This window comes from Rutidosis leptorrhynchoides, chromosome 4 (genome assembly GCF_046630445.1).
Source record: "Rutidosis leptorrhynchoides isolate AG116_Rl617_1_P2 chromosome 4, CSIRO_AGI_Rlap_v1, whole genome shotgun sequence".
NCBI lineage: Eukaryota > Viridiplantae > Streptophyta > Magnoliopsida > Asterales > Asteraceae > Rutidosis > Rutidosis leptorrhynchoides.
The window spans coordinates 291,591,406-291,608,263 of record NC_092336.1 but is presented as its reverse complement, the minus strand read 5'-3'; the positions used below and the strand labels follow the sequence as shown (position 1 = coordinate 291,608,263).

At 31.2% G+C, this 16,858-nt stretch overlaps 1 non-coding gene across 1 annotated transcript; it reads right to left on the bottom strand.

Annotated features, from left to right (window-relative positions):
• Nucleotides 1-6,192: 6,192 nt before the first annotated feature.
• LOC139845944 (small nucleolar RNA R71) lies at nucleotides 6,193-6,299 on the bottom strand. Its single transcript, XR_011758695.1, has one exon. It is a non-coding gene; the product is annotated as a small nucleolar RNA R71 (small nucleolar RNA).
• Nucleotides 6,300-16,858: the final 10,559 nt, after the last annotated feature.

The following is a 16,858-nucleotide window of genomic DNA, read 5'->3' as shown; positions in this document are numbered from 1 at the left end:
AAACCCCTTGTTTGGATCGTATTTTGCTACTGGTTCCTTTTTCTGTTTCAGCCTACAATCACCATCTTGTTCTTGATCTTCACCTTCTAAAGGTAGCCCTAAAACCCTAGTTAAATCATGCTTTTAATCTATTATTTTCATGTTGTTTATAAGTGTCAATAAGTATAAAAGTATCTTAAGAGATTATGATGTTGATTAATAAAATTGTTAAGCTAAAAGTAATAAGGTTAGTATGATTAAAAAGATATAATGGAAGTTATGATAGTGATTAATAAAGATTGTAAACTTGAAAGTATATGGGATTATGATCATGATAAAAGATGTATAATTATGGTTATTGAATAATAAACTAGTTAATATAATAAATAGTTATGAATTATGAATTGATCATGAGGTATTAAGGTTAAGGTTAAAGATTATGATTTTATGTGTTTTAGATAATGAGTTAGAACATGGTTAATAAGTTACTAGGAGATAAATATAATTAGATAATGATTAAGAATTTATGGATTAAAGAATATTATTAAAAGTTTAGGTTATGAATATGATATAGGGTATGAACTAGTAATGAATGTCATGTATTGATTATGATTAATATGATTAGGGTTAGGATAATTGAAATATGATTATGGTTATACATGAAGTATTGAATAAGGGTTACAAGTTTAGTATGAAGGTTGTAATTAAAAACTTATGATTTTATGTTAAAGATATTAGTTTAAGGTTATGATAATTAGGTTATGAATTTATGTTTAGTAAAGATTAATGATAATGGTAATAATACATGTGCATGCATGCATGTATACGTACGTATATGCATGAATACATTGTAGGTATATGTGTGTGTATATATGTAAATATATACATACCTGTATATGTATGTGTATTTATGTATGTATATGTACGTGTGTAGGTATGCAAGGATGTGCATTATGTAAGTTATATAAGTTAGTAAACATAATAATAATAAGTGATAAGTGTATATATATGTATCATCTCACACTTATATATGTATATGTAACACCTACACGTAATATATATATTACCATATAGTTATGAACACATACATGTTTAATAATAAAGAATGTATATATATATGTATGTATCACATAGGTATAATTATATATGTAGCATATAATGATAACTATACATAATAGTTGATTAATTAAATAATAATACTATTATTAGTATAACCTATACACTTATCTATATAGTAACACTTAAGTACACTAAGTATATTATAACTTATATAAATATAACTTTTCTCGAAAACGGTCCATGTTAATATAGTTTGCTATATTAATAAACAAACTTTATGTCTATTAGACATTAACTAATTGAACATCAAATCTCTAGGTTGAGATCTCCGATTACATACTCCGTTCTTACTATTTGCGAGGGATATCTACTTGCTACTAAGGTGAACTTCATAGCCCCACTTTTTAACTATCTTTATATACTTTTTTTGAACTTTGGGGTGAGACACATGCTTGCTTTTAAACTGTTTTACGCTTAGACATGAGTACATGAAAACTTTACCTTGATTAGTTCAAACTGTGCTAACATGCTTTGATTCATGCTAAATCCCTACCATGATATCGTTAATTGCTACGTATAAAGGCAAGCTTAGTTATTGTGAGTAGCGCTATTGAGAGTGACGTCTCTATCTGGATGACCGCTGGTCAATGGATACATAATAATGATTCACGACACGAACGTGATGTATTTAGGGTAACTTATGGTTAGTATCGATATCATATACACCAGCACTACTACCGAACTGATTAAACTTTATAATTAAATCTTGTAGTCTAAAAACTTGGTTATTATTGATAAACCTATGTTGTTCACTCAACCATTTTTGGTTGACACTTTAAGCATGTTTTGTCTCAGGTGAAGATTGCTATAGATTATTTGCTATTTGGACTTTGCTGCTTTTGGAGTCCGCATATCATCATTCATATTATTTCATTAGAACATTTTAGATTACATTTAAATTTTAAGGAGTCATTTGTAATGACTTAATACTTTCCGCTGCTTATAATACATTGGTTTTAATTAAAACGTCTCATATAGAGTCGTTCTCGTTTATACATACTTGTGTTGTGATATTGTGAAGTCATATTTTTCTCCGGCCCTATTTGGGGCTATGACAGAGTGGTATCAGAGCCAGGTTTGTTATAGAGAACCAGGATTGTATTTTATGTGTGGCTTATGTGTTAGTTAGGTGCCTTAGCAATCTATAGGACTATAACCTTTCTGCCTTAGTTTTAAGTGCTTTCTTTATACTGCCAATTCATATTACTACCTGCTTTTACCTCTATTGATATTTTATATCCTTTCCTAAGGATGTGATAGTGCTCCAAATGAACATATATTTAGGCACAATAACCTTCCAATATGTAAAGCTTTTAGTTGTAATTGTTCTATTTTTATGTAATATTCGTTTAAATAAATAAGTGCGAAGACAAAAGAAGAAAACAACGATTTGAAGACGTAAACGACCATAACGCTAAAAAGTACAAAGTACAATCCAAGTAGGTCAATTTATTGATAAGAAACGTCTCAAAATTACAAAAGTACGAGCCGCAAAACGCAAAATACAAGATATTAAATTGTACGCAAGGACGTTCGAAAATCCGAAATTGGGACATGAACCAACTATCAACGCGCGACGCAATGGAGCTAGAATTACAAGTCAACTATGCACATAAATATATTATAATATATAAATAATTCTTAAAATTATATATATTATATTATATATTAAAAACCGTCGGCAAACTAGAAAACAAAATCATGTGAGCTAGATCAGAGGGCCATGCAATCGCATGGCCAGAAGGCACAAAATCCATGTGATCGTATGGGCATCAAAATCTGGCCAAGTGCTATAAAAGGCGACGAATTCTGCACGAAATATACATACCTTTTTCAATCTCTCTTTCTCTCTATGTAATATATATTTATAATTATAATTTTAATTATAATTAAGATTAATAATAAATTATGGTTTAGTTGGGTTAATGTAAGAAATGTTTTACGGGTTTTAAAGTCGGAACTCTGTCCGTGTAACGCTACACGATAAATAACCACTGTAAGCTATGTTCTTCCTTTTTAAATTAATGTCTCGTAACTAAGTTATTATTATGCTTATTTAAGCCAAAGTAATCGTGATGTTGGACTAAAAATTAAGATTGGGTTATTAGATTTTGTACCATAATTAAGGTTTGGACAAAAGACTGACACTTGTGGACATTGGACTATTGACTATTAATAGATAGAGGGTATTGTCTAATGACAACTCATTAGAACCTGTCGAACCTATCTTCAAATTAGTTAATCTAATAATTATTAACATGATTATGTATGTTCTATTTAGTGACGTTTATACGACATCTTTTACGATCATTTAATTAATTATTCGGATTGGGTAATTGATTATTCATTCTGATCAAGTGGGTAAATTAATATTCATATCTCATTAAAACAGGGGTGGATTACATACAAGGATAATTGGTGTAATTGTTAACAAAGTATTAAAACCACTAATTACGCGCAGTCGATAACCTGGTGTAATTATTAACAAAGTATTAAAATCTTGTTACAGTTCGAATTCCTAATTAGTTGGAATATTTGACTTCGGGAATAAGGTTAATTTGACAAGCATTTTATAATTATGACCGATGGACTATTATGGACAAAAACCAGATAGGTATCAAATAAATCAGGACAAAGGACAATTAACCCGGGTACCAATTAATTAAAATCAAAACGTCAAACATCATGATTACGGAAGTTTAAATAAGCATAATACTTTTATTTCATATTTCATCGTACCTTTATTTACTGTCATTTTAATTACTGTAATTTACTTTATCGCAATTTAAATTCTGTCATTTATATTATCGTCATTTATATTTACGCTTTATTTAAAATCGACAAACCAGTCATTAAACGGTAAAAACCCCCTTTTATAATAATATTACTATATATAATTATATATATTTTATACAAATATAGTTTTTAAAATATAGCACTAAACTTAGACAGCTCCCTGTGGAACGAACCGGACTTACTAAAAACTACACTACTCTACGATTTGGTACACTGCCTATAAGTGTTGTAGCAAGGTTTACGTATATCCATTCTATAAATAAATAAATAACTTGTGTAAAATTGTATCGTATTTGTATCGTATTTCGTAGTAAAAATATAGTATATTTCGTATACACCTCGCATAACATCAAGTTTTTTGGCGCCGCTGCCGGGGAACGCCGAAGCGAAACGCTATTTTCTAAAAAAAAAATATTAAGTTTTAATTTATTGTCATAAAAATACGTTTTAAATATTAAAAATAAAAATTTAAAACATAAAAAAGAGTAAAACGAAAATATATATTTTATAAAGTATAAAATTATATTTTTAGATCTTAAAAATATAAGTGTATTTTAATTACTTATTTTGTAAAATTATAAAGTAAAAAGTAAAAAAAAAAGTAAAAAAAAAAAATATAAATCTGAGCCTGCACGATTTTGACCTGCATGTGAACTGAGCCTGAACCTCATGCGACCGCATGAGATTGGCCCCTTAACTCCATGCGACCGCATGGACTAGACTGACAGGTCTGATCATTAGCTGGTACGATTAGGGTTAAGGATTTTAATTATTATTATTATTAATTAATTAGAATTAGGGTTTAATTTAATAATAATTAGTTTTAGTTTTTAATTAAATTGTATTTTTAAGTTCTAATTAGTTTTATTAATTTATTAATTAATACTTTTATAAAATAATAATATAAATATAATATTTTTTTTTAAAATAAGTAATTTTATCACTTTTTATATCTTTTTATATTTCGTATCTTTTTAATCATTTATTCGTAAATTGTATATTTATCGTTCGTAACTAGTTTTAAGATATAGTTTTTGCCGTAGTTATTTATATTTCTAGATTTTTAGGCTTTGCCGTAAAATCCTTTAAGTGCTTTTTCTTTAGACTAAGATTTAGGTGCTTTAGAATTTTGCGACACCGTTTTAAGATTTTAGTACTTTTTAAGTTATTGCCGTTTTGGATATAGAATTTCTTTTAAGCTTTAATACCTTTAGACGCAACTTTTTAGATTTAGTTTTTAGACTTTTAAGTTTCGACGTTTTTCTTTCTTATTTTTATTTTTCGACCTTTTATTTTTCGACGCACTCTTTTTCTTTCTTATTTCTCGACGCTCTAGTTTTTAGGACATAGATTTTTATCTCTAAATTTTCAAAACGAAAAATTACTTTAAGTGGTTAAATTGATAGACATCCAAAATTTTCTGGTTCGTAGTAATAGTTGGATTTGTTATTGGCGAGTTGTGGACTTTCGATTTAAAGGGTCCTGGCTACCTGCTGCATCTATTGGCTATTCGAAACGTGGGCAAAATTAGAAAAGTCTATTAATTTGATAACTTATATAATTTTTATATTTTATAACTAATAGGATATTCTGTGAATGCACCGAGCAAAACGTTCACCACCTTTCATACGTTCACCACCTGTAACTCGATCAAGACATCTAGCCAATATTGTCGCCGTTGATTTTTCTTTAGAATCGTCATCTAGTCGACCAAGTACTCCAATTCATATTTCCGATAATCCATTTTTTGAAACCGACCTCACAATTGAGAATCCGGAAGATATTCAGGGACAATTCAGAGATCCTGAACCACTAATCATTCCCCCGGAACCATAAATTACTCATCCAGAGATTGTCAATGAAGAAACCATTAAGTCAGAATCCTCTTGTGATTCAGATTCAACAAATTCAATCATGGAAATAACATAACCTCTAAGTATGGAAGATCGAATGAGAGCTACACGCACTGGCCAAGGTCACGCCATTATTAAGCCAGACATTAATGTGCCAGATTATGAAATCAAAGGACAAATCCTACACATGGTAACTAATCAATGCCAATATAGTGGCACGACAAAAGAAGATCCAAAAGAACATCTTCGAACCTTTAATAGGATCTGTACTCTATTAAAAATTAGAGAAGTTGAGGATGAACAGATCTATCTCATATTATTTTCCTGGACTTTAAAGGGAGAAGCCAAAGATTGGTTAGAATCGTTACCTGAAGGGGCGATTGACACATGGGATGTCTTAGTTGAAAATTTTCTTAAACAATTCTTTTCGGCATCTAAAGCCGTAAGACTTCAAGGAGAAATTGTTATGTTCGCACAAAAGCCAAATGAAACATTATATGAGGCGTGGACAAGATTCGGAAAGTTGTTAAGAGGATGTCCTCAACACGGTTTAGATACTTATCAAATAGTACAAATATTCTACCAAGGATGCGACATTGCTACACGAAAAGACATCGACATAACAGCTAGTGGTTCCATTATTAAAAAAACCGCAACCGAAGCTCACAAAATCATTGATAACACAGCCTCCCACTCACATGAGTGGCACCAAGAAAAAGATATCTTTCGATCATCTAAAGCGGCTAGAGCCGATTCTAGCCATGACTTTGATTCCGTTTCCGCAAAAATAGATGCTTTCGAGAGACGAATGGAAAAGATGAATAAAGATATTCACGCAATACGAATCAGTTGTGAGCAATGCGGTGGACCACACTTAATGAAGGATTTTCACATTGAACAAACCATGGAACAACGAGAGAATGTTTCCTACATGAAACAAAGGCCGGGAAATAATTATCAAAATAATTATCAACCGCCAAGGCCAAACTTCAATCGAAATCAAAACATTCTTTACAATCCAAATGGACCCAACAATAACTCATATAACCAACAAGGTCCGAATAACCAACCAACTCAAAACAACACTTTCAATCAACAAAGACCTACCTTGTATAAACCACCACAACAAACCGAAGAGAAAAAACCAAATCTGGAAGAAATGATGGCAAAGTTAATGGAATCTCAATCACAATTTATTACGTCTCAAACCCAAATGAATGAGAGGTTTGATCGGTCATTAAGAACTCAACAAGCTTCCATTTTGAATCTAGAAAAACACGTAGGTACTCTTGCTAGCATGATGAATGAGAGGGAACAAGGAAAGCTACCGAGTAATACTGAAGTAAATCCTAAAAATGAGAATGTTAACATGGTGTCAACGAATTCTGAAAAACCAACACCAGAAGATGGGAAGGTTTTAGATGTAAGTAACAATGAAGAAGTTACAACACCAACACCACCCGAGTATGTAAAGCCAGTGGTGGCACCATACAGACCACCCATCCCATTTCCAAGAAAAGGAGTTGAGTATGAGTAATTAATAGGTAATAAAGTTTGTGATACCTCTGGAAAGAAGAAGAAGAATAAGAAAGTTCAAGAAACAAAAACCGTAAAAATAAATCCGGTGAAGACAGTTCCACCAAAAGTTCCACCCAGGTTGGGTGATCCGGGTGAATTTATTGTTCCTTGTCTACTTAGTGATTGTGTCATGTATGATGCACTAGCAGATTTAGGTGCGAGTGTGAGTGTTATGACTCTTTCATTATATAAGAGATTAGGAGTAGGTGAGTTAAGTCCAACAGAGATGAGTGTCCGACTCTTTGATCAAACCATTAGGAACCCAGTTGGAATCGCTGACAACCTACCCGTTCAAGTGGGTAATTTAACCTTTTTAGTCGAATTTATTGTCATTGACATAGAAGAGGACTCAAACATTCCTCTAATTTTAGGTCGACCATTCTTAGCGTCCACCGGGGCATTATTTGATGTAAGAAAAGGTAGAATGACACTTAGTGATGGTGACAAATCGGTCACCTTTGTGATTCGAAAGTCTAAATCTCCACCAACCAAAACCGTTGAACCAACAAAAACTATTGGTAAAAACCATATTGTTTTACCAACTCCCACGGTAGTGCTTAACAATAATAAAACGCCTAAGTGTGGGGAAAATGAAGTAACACCTAATGATGACATGATAACAAAGAACCCCGTTGTTGATACAAAACTAAATGACCCCGTTATTAATAGTTCAATGAAGAAACTTATCAAACGGATTCGCGATGCTAGAACCATGGGGAACTTTAAGTTATGTAACCGGTTAGTATCCAATCTATCGCCTAAAGAAAAGGCGAAACTAGTTGAATTTGTGGATATTACACAGGAATCTGACCAATGGCTTAAAGCAAAAGTCACAGATATGCAAGTTGATTATGGTCCAAGAGAAATTGACGATGAGGTTAATCAAAATTTCGACACCACAGCTACCTAAGTGTGGGGAGATTCAAATGTTCTAAAAAGAAAATACTGTATAGAGTTAGTTGTTCTGTTCTCGTGTAGTTCCCAGAATAGAATCCGGTTGGTCTTTTCCGCTAGCAGACACTAAAGAACTAGTTTTCTCCCCCCATTCTGAATTTTTGTTTTGTAGGTTTTGTATGAAATTTATATGCATTTTTAAATTTAATTTTTGTGTGATTTAAAAAAAAAACAAAAATTACTTTATTTCATTAAGTTTAAAAAAATGATTTCTAAAATTCATCGTAAGTTGAATACTAGGTCATGGAACCGAAATTGCTTTACCCGAGGACGGGGCGAAAAATTTTGTTATCATTATTTTTAATTTTATTAATCTAAAGTATATCGAAAAAATTAAAAAAACCCAAAAATCTTTGCTTTTAAAACAATCGCTTTAAAAACGATAAATTTTAAATTTTGTCGCGGGACGGACTAAGTAAACATACCGAAACTACCTAAAGTAAAAGGAAACAAAAATTTTAAAAAATTATTCATTTAAATTAATTTAATAAATAAAGGTTTTATAACATATATATATATATATATATATATATATATATATATATATATATATATATATATATATATATATATATATATATATATATATATATATATATATATATATATATATATATATATATATATATATATATATATATATGTTTGTAGTTTAACTTATATACAAAACAGGGTAAAACAGCGCATTTTCAAAGACTGACATTAAAGTTCAGCAAAAGCTACTAATTTTGACGACAAGACGCAAAATCAAAAAACTTGATGTTATGCGAGGTGTATACGAAATATACTATATTTTTACTACGAAATACGATACAAATACGATACAATTTTACACAAGTTATTTATTTATTTATAGAATGGATATACGTAAACCTTGCTACAACACTTATAGGTAGTGTACCTAATCGTAGAGTAGTGCAGTTTTTAGTAAGTCCGGTTCGTTCCACAGGGAGCTAGCTAAGTTTAACGCTATATTTTAAAAACTATATTTGTATAAAATATATATAATTATATATAGTAATATTATTATAAAAGGGGGTTTTTATCGTTTAATGACCGGTTTGTCGATTTTAAATAAAGCGTAAAGATAAATGACGATAATATAAATGACAGAATTTAAATTGTAATAAAGTAAATTGCAGTAATTAAAATGACAGTAAATAAAGGTACGATGAAATATGAAATAAAAGTATTATGCTTATTTAAACTTTCGTAATCATGATGTTTGACGTTTTGACTTTAATTAATTGTTATCCGGGTTAATTGTCCTTTGTCCTGGTTTATTTGATACCTATCTTGTTTTTGTCGATAATAGTCCATCGGTCATAATTATAAAATGCTCTTCAAATTAACCTTATTCCCAAAGTCAAATATTCCAACTAATTAGGGATTCGAACTGTAACAAGGTTTTAATACTTTGTTAATAATTACACCAGGTTATCGACTGCGCGTAATTCAAGGTTTTAATACTTTGTTAACAATTACAACAGTTATCCTTGTATGTAATCCACCCCTGTTTTAATGAGATATGAATATTAATTTACCCACTTGATCAGAATGAATAATCAATTACCCAATCCGAATAATTAATTAAATGATCGTAAAAGATGTCGTATAAACGTCACTAAATAGAACATACATAATCATTTTAATAATTATTAGATTAACTAATTTGAAGATAGGTTTGACAGGTTCTAATGAGTTGTCATTAGATAATACCCCCTATCTATTAATAGTCCAATGTCCACAAGTGTCGGTCTTTTGTCCAAACCTTAATTATGGTACAAAATCTAATAACCCACTATTAATTTTTAGTCCAACATCAAGATTACTTTGGCTTAAATAAGCATAATAATAACTTAGAAATTTAAAAAGGAAGAACATAGCTTACAGTGGTTATTTATCGCGCAGCGTTACACAGACAGAGTTCCGACTTTAAAACCCGTAAAACATTTCTTACATTAACCCAACTAAACTATAATTTATTATTAATCTTAATTATAATTAAAATTATAATTATAATTATATATTACATAGAGAGAAAGAGAGATTGAAAAAGGTATGTATATTTAGTGCAGAATTCGTCGCCTTTTATAGCACTTGGCCAGATTCTGATGCCCATGTGATCGCATGGATTTTGTGCCTTCTGGTCATGCGATCGCTTGGCCCTCTGATCCAGCTCACATGCTTTTGTTTTCTAGTTTACCGACGGTTTTTAAAATATATATATATATATATATATATATATATATATATATATATATATATATATATATATATATATATATATATATATAATTTTAAGAATTATTTATATATTATATTATATTTATGTGCATAGTTGACTTGTAATTTTAGCTCCGTTGCGCCGCGCGTTGATAGTTGGTTCATGTCCCGGTTCCGGATTTTCGAATGTCCTTGCGTACAATTTAATATCTTGTATTTTGCATTTTGCGGCTCGTGCTCTTGTAATTTTAAGACGTTTCTTATCAATAAATTGACCCACTTGGATTGTACTTTGTACTTTTTAGCGTTTTGGTCGTTTACGTCTTCAAATCGTCGTTTTCTTCTTTTATCTTCACACTTATTTATTTAAACGAATATTACATAAAAATAGAACAATTACAACTAAAAGCTTTACATATTGGAAGGATATTGTGCCTAAATATATGTTCATTTGGAGCACTATCAAATATCCCCACACTTGAACGTTGCTTATCCTCAAGCAATACAGAACTTAAAATAAAATCACACTTCACTCGAATCACTTTTTTTTATTCTCACACTTTATACATCAGTGATTTTGATACGACGGTATGAATAATGATAATAACGATATGGTTTACAGTCCCACATGACTATAAAAATTTAGATCCTTTAAGAAAATTGGATCTTTATGAAAATATTTGATCTTTTGAAAATTCATTCTAGATTTTATCCTAGATAAGTTTTCCGGAATAACCCTTCATCGGTGTTTGCAAATTATTTTTGTGGGTTTGGTGGGTTTCAGATTTGAAAATTTTAGCTCAAAACTTATTGTTTTGTGTCACCCACTTGCTAACCTTGTAATGAGAAAGCAACACGTCCAGTATACTTGCTCCCTATATTACCTTTTGGTAAACTATCATCCGGTTGTAAAGGAAAGCGTTGAATAAGCAACTGTTAAGGCAATGTCTAATGAAATGCAGATGTTCATGGTCCACAACGTGTCGGATGCAATTACTATCCTTTGTAGGAGCAATAGTAAAGATCACCTTATAATTTTTCAGTCTGGCACAAGGTCATGTCTTCGACCATGCTATGCAACCACCGTTCTTACGGTTGACGCCCGATTTGGTTCAGGTGACCTAATGAATTCCAGGTGAATTCCTAGGATTTTACGTTCAATGGTAATGAACGCATTGAAAATGGGTTTTCAGAAAACAAATCGGTTTTAATTTTGATCAAAATATTTTCTCGTTCAAGCTCTAGTTTAGATATCATTGAATTCTATGAGTTTTTAATTCTCAATCTTTAAAGTCAATCTCAAGGATTGAGTAATATCAGGCTTAAAAGCTGATTTTTAATCTTTAAGGAGATTATCCTTTCTGGGGGTCTGATTCATTAGTCTTATCAAGCTAATTTGCACGGCACCCTCTCCATTTTACGAGACAGATCCTCTCATGGTTAGGATAAGTTTGACCACTTGACGACCCTGTTTGATGCCGAGGTCCGTGGATTTCCTTCTGATTTTAGAGATGACTTTTCTAGATTTTTCGTCAACCTACAGCTGGTCTGGACGACAGCTTCCTAACCTAAATCAAGAAGCGTGTGTCTTTTTCGGAAGACTTTACTTCCTTTTAATGATGGAATTGATTCATCGTGCAGATCCATCTTTCTTTCAAATATATATTACAGTAAATTAGGTAAAACTGATTAAAATCGTACAAAACAAATCAATTTAGGTCAGGAAATCCATCATTAAAAGGAAGTAAAGTCTTCCGAAAAAGACACGCTCTTCTTGATTTAGGTCAGGAAGTTGTCATCCAGACCAGCTATAGATTGACGAAAAATCTAGAAAAGTCATCTCTAAAATCAGCAGGAAATCCACGGACCTCAGCATCAAACAGGGTCGCCAAGTGGTCAAACTTATCCTAACCAAGAGAGAGGATCTGTTTCGTAAAATGGGGAGGGCACTGTGCAAATTAGCTTGATAAGACTAATGAATCAGAACCCCAGAAAGGATAATCTCCTTAAAGATTAAAAATCAGCTTTTAAGCCTGATATTACTCAATCCTTGAGATTGTCTTTAAAGATTGAGAATTACAAACTCATGGAATTCAATGATATCTAAACTCGAGCTTGAACGAGAAAATATTTTGATCAAAATTAAAACCGATTTGTTTCTGAAAACCCATTTTTAATGCGTTCATTACCATTGAACGTAAAATCCTAGGAATTCACCTGGAATTCATTAGGTCACCTGAACCAAATCGGGTGTCAACCGTAAAAACGGTGGTTGAATAGCATGGTCGAAGACATGACCTTGTGCCAGACCAAAAAATTATAGGGTGATCTTTACTATTGCTCCTACAAAGGATAGTAATTGCATCCGACATGTTGTGGACCATGAACATCTGCATGTCATTAGACATTGCCTTAACAGTTGCTTGTTCAATGCTTTCCTTTACAACCGGACGGTAGTTTACCGAAAGGTAATATAGGGAGCAAGTATACTGGACGTGTTGCTTTCCCAATACAAGGTTAGCAAGTGGATGACACAAAACCATAAGTTTTGAGTTAAAATTTTCAAATCAGAAACCCACCAAACCCACAAAAACAATTTGCAAACACCGATGAAGGGTTATTCCGGAAAACTTATCTAGGATAAAATCTAGAATGAATTTTCAAAAGATCAAATGTTTTCATAAAGACCCAATTTTCTTAAAGGATCTAAATTTTTATAGTCATGTGGGATTGTAAACCACATCGTTACTATCATTGTTCATACCGCCGTATCAAAATCACTGATGTACAAAGTGTGAGAATAAAAAAAAGTGATTCGAGTGAAGTGTGATTTTATTATAAGTTCTGTATTGCTTGAGGACAAGCAACGTTCAAGTGTTGGGATATTTGATAGTGCTCCAAATGAACATATATTTAGGCACAATATCCTTCCAATATGTAAAGCTTTTAGTTGTAATTGTTCTATTTTTATGTAATATTCGTTTAAATAAATAAGTGCGAAGACAAAAGAAGAAAACGACGATTTGAAGACGTAAACGACCAAAACGCTAAAAAGTACAAAGTACAATCCAAGTGGGTCAATTTGTTGATAAGAAACTCAAAATTACAAGAGTACGAGCCGCAAAATGCAAAATATAAGATATTAAATTGTACGCAAGGATGTTCGAAAATCCGGAAGTGGGACATGAACCAACTATCAACGCGCGACGCAACTGAGCTAAAATTACAAGTCAACTATGCACATAAATATAATATAATATATAAATATTCTTAAAATTATATATATATATATATTATATTATATATTAAAAACCATCGGCAAACTAGAAAACAAAAGCATGTGAGCTGGATCAGAGGGCCATGCGATCGCATGGCCAGAAGGCACAAAATCCATGCGATCTCATGGGCATCATAATCTGGCCAAGTGCTATAAAAGGCGACGAATTATGCACGAAATATACATACCTTTTTCAATCTCTCTCTCTATGTAATATATATTTATAATTATTAATTATAATTAAGATTAATAATAAATTATAGTTTCGTTGGGTTAATGTAAGAAATGTTTTACGGGTTTTAAAGTCGGAACTCTGTCCGTGTAACGCTACGCGATAAATAACCACTGTAAGCTATGTTCTTCCTTTTTAAATTAATGTCTCGTAACTAAGTTATTATTATGCTTATTTAAGCCAAAGTAATCGTGATGTTGGACTAAAAATTAAGATTGGGTTATTAGATTTTGTACCATAATTAAGGTTTGGACAAAAGACCGACACTTGTGGACATTGGACTATTGACTATTAATAGATAGGGGGTATTGTCTAATGATAACTCATTAGAACCTGTCGAACCTATCTTCAGATTAGTTAATCTAATATTTATTAAAATGATTATGTATGTTCTATTTAGTGACGTTTATACGACATCTTTTACGATCATTTAATTAATTATTCGGATTGGGTAATTGATTATTCATTCTAATCAAGTGGGTAAATTAATATTCATATCTCATTAAAACAGGGGTGGATTACATACAAGGATAATTGGTGTAATTGTTAACAAAGTATTAAAACCTTGAATTACGCGCAGTTGATAACCTGGTGTAATTATTAACAAAGTATTAAAACCTTGTTACAGTTCGAATCCCTAATTAGTTGGAATATTTGACTTCGGGAATAAGGTTAATTTGACAAGCATTTTATAATTATGACCGATGGACTATTATGGACAAAAACCAGATAGGTATCAAATAATCCAGGACAAAGGACAATTAACCCGGGTAACAATTAATTAAAATCAAAACGTCAAACATCATGATTACGGAAGTTTAAATAAGCATAATACATATATATATATATATATATATATATATATATATATATATATATATATATATATATACACTTTTATTTCATATTTCATCGTACCTTTATTTACTGTCATTTTAATTACTGCAATTTACTTTATCGCAATTTAAATTCTGTCATTTATATTATCGTCATTTATCTTTACGCTTTATTTAAAAACGACAAACCGGTCATTAAACGGTAAAAACCCCCTTTTATAATAATATTACTATATATAATTATATATGTTTTAAACAAATATAGTTTTTAAAATATAGCATTAAACTTAGCCAGCTCCCTGTGGAATGAACCAGACTTACTAAAAACTACACTACTCTACGATTAGGTACACTGCCTATAAGTGTTGTAGCAAAGTTTACGTATATCCATTCTATAAATAAATAAATAAATTGTGTAAAATTGTATCGTATTTGTATCGTATTTTGTAGTAAAAATATAGTATATTTCGTATACACCTCGCATAACATCAGGATGTCAAGCCAAAACCCTATCATCTTGCATGATCCTGACTCTGAAGGATCAGCCAATATGTGATTGTTATCATATCCATACATATCTTTATGATCTGACTCAGCCATTGTGATTCAAAGTATTCTTTGACTCACGCGAGTTATAAGACCATCTCGGTTGGTGAAACCAAGGGATGTCACTCATGACTCAACATTCAAATGTCAACTATCGAAGTTTGATCACATATCCTGACCTTGTGGAGTGATATTGAAATGGAAATATGAATTAGTGAAATATAATGACGCCCAGCCAACGTGATTATATTACGGTAACTCATATAGAAATTCAAATATCATGACATATGGAATAGAAAGTGAATTAAAGAAAAATTTCCAAGCCATTCATTCAAATATCTCAATGTTATTACATGAAGGGTAATTATCATCTGATTTATAGATATACGAAGAGATCGTTACGATCAAACTATCTATCTCATACCCATGAGTAGATTAACAAATTCTCCTATGCCATAAAAGTTGTAAAGCTTTGCATTCTTTCTTTCTTAAACAACTTATCTCTTTGACGCTTAATTATCACATCCCCGCTGGAAGGAAGGATGCATGTTTTTAAGTGACCTCAAGTGATACCCCCGAAACTTCTTCGAAGCATGCCTCCTGTTATCTACAATTACGCTCCTATTGTAGATTTTCATAAACCCATTAGGAAACCGGCTGTCGAAGATAAGCAACAACCACTCGCAAGATTTTCATTTGAATATTCAAATGAAGATATTATAAACACCACATTCACTATCACGTTCTCATACTCTACCATTCATATCTCACTTGTCAGCAACAGCTTCACACATGAACATTTTGAATTTCAAGAACTTATGCCCTAATAATAGACAACAACCGCATCTAAATACAATATATTTCATTACCTCGCAACATTGTTGCTTAAAAATAACCCGAAATTTTCAAAATTTCCTTCACCCGATCTTCATCGATCTTTTTCCAACTTGTAACCTCCGAAATATGAAAATTCTGTTACCAAAATTTTACACACACTATTTTACTGTGCGATCCTCTCGAAATTTTATAAAATAAATTTATTTACTACCATTCGCGCAAATTTTATAAATCGTATATGTTTATATAATAAATAAAATTTACCTTTACTTATTTTTGACTAGTACATATAAAATTATACTTTGACTTTTATAAATTAATTCTTTTATTCAAAAGATATTTTACGTAAAATAGTACATGTTGTACATAACTCCAGTTTTACTAAGAACTTCGTTCCTTTCTACATTGTCACCTTAAACGACTCGAACTTCTATAAAATTTTCATTACTTGTTTATATAAAATTTTTCGTATTATTCTACACCACGTAGTAATCACAATTCCTCTTGCCTTTCGAAACTTACCATTGAGTTCGTCATTCAAAACTCTATGTTCTCAGTAACTTTTCCCTTTTAAGGTTGACCGTCGAGGAGTTTTCATCTCCGATCTTTCATGGCTAAACCACAA